The 4,458-nt window shown below is 43.1% G+C and overlaps 1 non-coding gene across 1 annotated transcript; it reads right to left on the reverse strand.

The window, feature by feature from the left end:
• Positions 1-1,615: 1,615 nt before the first annotated feature.
• TRNAN-GUU (transfer RNA asparagine (anticodon GUU)) lies at positions 1,616-1,689 on the reverse strand. Its single transcript has one exon. It is a non-coding gene; the product is annotated as a tRNA-Asn (tRNA).
• Between the last annotated feature and the right edge of the window lie 2,769 nt (positions 1,690-4,458).

Here is a 4,458-nt window from a genome sequence, read left to right on the forward strand (position 1 = left end):
TTATACTGTATTCTTGTACCATGGTCCAAAGGGCTGCTATAGGCTTTCAACAGAAAAATCCCTCCCAATCTTTGTCCTGCCCCAATTCCTTTTATTCTAGTACTCTGAATGGAATTTGAACTGCAGATAAGGAATAAAAGTTGATCTCATGAGGGAGTGGAGATGGACAAAACCCATCAGGTGGAATGTTGGAGGGAGGGTCTTAAGCTCATGTTGCAGTTTTCTGTCACCCAAAGCTGAGTGTCAGGGAAATAAATGTATTTTCTTTCTGTAGTGACTGTCAAAGAGGGATAGGTAGGTGTGCCCTGTCTCCAAGACATTTTCTTTTATGCTAGCTATTTGTATGGATTCTAGCCAAGATTCTAATGAAAAAAAGATGACCCTAGAACTTGATCTGAGAATGTTGAAAGATCTCACCTCTCTTCATCAAACTGTGACCATGTCCCATTGGTGGCTGAGGAAGAACTGAATTCAAATCTGGCCTCATATACTTGCTAGGCGTGTGACCTGGGCAAGTCACTTAACCTCTATTTGCCTCAGTTTCCTAAATTGTAAAATGGGCATGGTTTAACGAGATAATATTTCTTAAAAAGCACCTGGTACAATGCCTGGCACTATAAAGGTGTTTATTCATTTTCTGTGCCATCTCCACCCTGCCCTAGACTCTCCCCCTCCCCCAATTTGCAGATACACGGTTGGGAATTAGAAGAAAAAGTTGCAGGTGGGGGGACATTGGCACACAAGGCAAATCGTCCTTTAAACAACTTCTTTAAGGGAAGAGAAAACATCAATAAATGAACAGGGACCAGATCAGAAAAGTTCTGAGAAGGGGCCAATAAAGTTTCTCCAATACTGCCACCAAGACACCACCTGAAAATATTAAGAATCCCCGTTTTAGAGAGTTGTCTGGAACACTGGAGATTAGGTATTAGAGACAGGAAGAGGTCTCTATCCACTTCACCTCGCTGCCTCATGTCAATAAATGTACTCGGCAAAAGAACCAAGCCCACCTGGCTGCGAGGGAGATGGAGAGTGAGCGGGATTGGGGTCGGGGGTGGTTGGTTGGAGGAAGTCACTTAAACTGGAATGTCGGATTCCGGAGTCCCATCAGGTCTTGGTCGCACCACTGGCGCTTCTTGATTTTGGGGTTTCCCGGAAGCCCCTGAGCCCTAAACAGTAGAACGTTCTTGACCTTGGTCCTGATATGGTAATCATGGAACCAGTCTCTGAGGAAAGGACGGAGGTATTCTGTTGGGAGAATCTCCAGGGTCTGACTGACGCCAACCCATTACGTGGCTTCTTTCCACAGGCAGAAAGAGAGAGTTGCGGTCACTACTATGGTTACCTGTAATAATATCCGTGGGATACGGATTCAGGAGAGAAACCTGAGGGATTATCAGAGGAGAAAGTACAAAATACGCCCCAAACACCTTATAACCCAGACGAAGAAGTCCCGCTCTATCCTTTTCCTGTTAGAATAATCTGAGGTACATAAGTAATTACTATTCCTAGAATGAATTGTAAATTCGTAAACAGAAGCGTTTTTGGTGGTAGGTTTTGCCAATCCTCTGTATGAATAGAACGAAATGCTTTTATCTTCTGCCTCGCAGTAAAACGTCCCTGGGTGGGGTTGAACCACCAACCTTTCGGTTAACAGCCGAACGCGCTAACCGATTGCGCCACAGAGACTTCCGGCGTTGCTACCTGCTTAAGAACTAACTATTTGAATTACAAAACGGGACTACAGCTTTTATATCTCATTTTTCTGAGGAAACCAAGAGGTAATTCTGGATATATTTAAATTTTAAGTCTTAACACGAGATCAACCAAGTAAGGAGGAGAAGGAGAGGGAGGAGGAATTAGTGAACCACTGTGTCCACAGGACTTAAAGCCCAGCTTCTCCCTTTCTTTCTTCAAATTAGCCAAAATCCCAAGGCCAGATGGAACCGTTGGACCTTCACTGACATACGTCGAACTAAACTCGTCGACAGAATAAGGAACTTCGGGAAATCCAATTTTTTACTTTTTAAACATTTGTGCCTTTTTAAAAAGTCATCTTGAAGGAATGGGTATTAAAAAGCCCTTCATTACTGTGTTAGCCCAACCTCTCCTTGCCTCTCTCCCGTATTTCCCCAACTTCCTACTAGGTTCTTAGATCTCTGCTGAAATCCTGAAACCAGGGCCAAGGGTTCCAAAGCCACCTCTAAGGAGAAGGGACAGAGTTCTTCCTAAGGTCCAGCTTTCTTCCCCCACACCACTATTCCCAGCCTTCCTGAGTCAGGTAAAAGACTGAAGTCTGCACATTAGCCTTAGTGAAGAAGAAGGATATCTGTTTTTCCACCATCACCAAAGAGAAGGATTATGGATGCTGCTACTGCTAAAAAGTTTTGAGCAATGGATGAAGGGGGTAGGGGGAGCCAGAGGTAAGGAAACCAAGTCACCCACTCAAAAGTGTGGGAAACAGGAATACAGTTGGTAGAGCAATAGGAGAAAATAAAAGATTTGAAACAGTGGCTGTGGGGAATCAGGGAGGTGACAGAACCAAAATTAGGGCTGGGCAAGCAGAGCTTTCCCCAGGAGCAGACATATATTGAGGGTACCACTTCCTTCTCCAGGGAAGCAATGCACTGTATGGAAAGAGCATTAGGCCGGATTTTTTGCATTACAGCATAGGGATCCAAAGTTAGAATTCAGCCTTTGCTACTTTACAACCTTTGTTATTTTAGGAAAGTCAGTAACCTTTCTGTGACTCAACCTTTTCATTTTAAATAGGGAATGGACTAAGGTGCTTTTCAGCTTTGAATCAATGAAGTCGATTTAATTAAACTGGCATCAGACATTAATATTAACTTTCTGAGGCAGCTAGGTGGATAGAGCATTGGCCCTAGAGTCAGACATTTACTAACTGTGTGACCCTGGGCAAGTCACTTAACCCCATTTACCTCCAGGAAAAAAAATGCTAGTATATCTTCAAGAACATTTTCATTCCCAAATTACTTCTCTCCTGTGGGTGGAATTTCCTCCTTGTGTGGCACTCACTTTTGCTCTGAATATTGCAGACTATTTTTTCCTACGCCTCTTTTATTATAGCACTTCAAGAAAAAAAATCCCATTTCAACATATAACAACTGGGGTACCTCCCTCTCACAGTGAGGCTTCCAGAAATGGTTCTGAAGATTCCAAATGCTCTATGAGTTGGCATCCACTTAATACCTAGCTCACTAGGCCCTACCGATGAGCCATACCCCATATTTTACTTGATAACTGTAAAATAAGAGAACTATTCCTGGGATCAGTAAAACAGATAAAGTCAAACTTTTAGAGACAAGAATCCTACCAGCAACGTTTGTCTCAGGAATCTCTGCCCAATCCCAGGTTTCTCATAATCTGATGAATCCCAGGTATTTGATTTCAGGAACTCCTGTTCTTGTCACAAATAACCAAGAAAAACCAAAATATAGTCTGATACACAAGCCACATGTAGAGAGAGCAGAGTTTAAAGAGTTCAGAGAAAAGATGGATTAAGTTTCCGTGGCCTAGAATCCCATAAGGGAGGTTGTACCATAAGAGATGGGAAGGTCTTAAGAAGGAAGTTCTGAATTGTGGGAAGATGAAAGTGTACTAGGACCCAGAGGATCCTAGATGCCCCACAGACACTCCATTAGCACTTCTCTACTAAGAGATTAAAAGAACTACCCCTGGACTCCTCCGCCCAGCCCAGGAATTCACAGAAGGTTGACTACAATCCTGCACAGAGACTGGGATAGAAACACTGGAGGAGCTTGGAAGGAGAATTTTAAAGAGAAGAGGGCAGGGGGGCACTTAGAGCCTTAGGGAAGGTCAAGCACTCCTTGAGTTCGGAAGTATCCAAGGTTTTTGGCTGCAGGACAGTGGCTTTGGAGCTTCTGGGTACTACCCATGCAAAAATAGCATGGGAATCTAAGGTAGAACCTAGGGCCAGAACATTCCTAGAGTACAAAAAGGAAAGCCCTAGTCTGCCCTACTATATTCAAGACCAAGCAGGACCTGCCCATAACAATCAGCTGTAGATCTTGACCCAAGCAAATTCCACACTCCTACTCTCCATCAGGAACAGACCAAGCAAAGCTCTGAACACCATGAGAAATACCTTGGTTTGAGTGATGTACAAGAGTATACTCTGAAGAGAATATTGACCCCACAATAAGTTCAGATAAAGCCTCAGAGAAAAAACTGTCCTGGCCACAGGCACCACAAGAGTACCTCAGAAAAAGAGATGCAGAATGGAAAAGCTAGAGAGGAAGGAATGGCAAGGAAAATGGACACTGGAACAGAGGGTGTATAACTTCAATCAAAGATTGAAAATTATATGGGCCAGGAAGAAAACAACTCAATGAGAAAATAAGCAATATGAAAACAAAAACCACAAGACTGAAAGAAAAAAAATGGAATCAACTCTAAGAAATCTCATAGCAAAAA

The sequence above is a fragment of the Phascolarctos cinereus genome, unplaced genomic scaffold, assembly GCF_003287225.1.
Source record: "Phascolarctos cinereus isolate Bilbo 61053 unplaced genomic scaffold, phaCin_HiC Scaffold_4;HRSCAF=312, whole genome shotgun sequence".
Lineage (NCBI taxonomy): Eukaryota > Metazoa > Chordata > Mammalia > Diprotodontia > Phascolarctidae > Phascolarctos > Phascolarctos cinereus.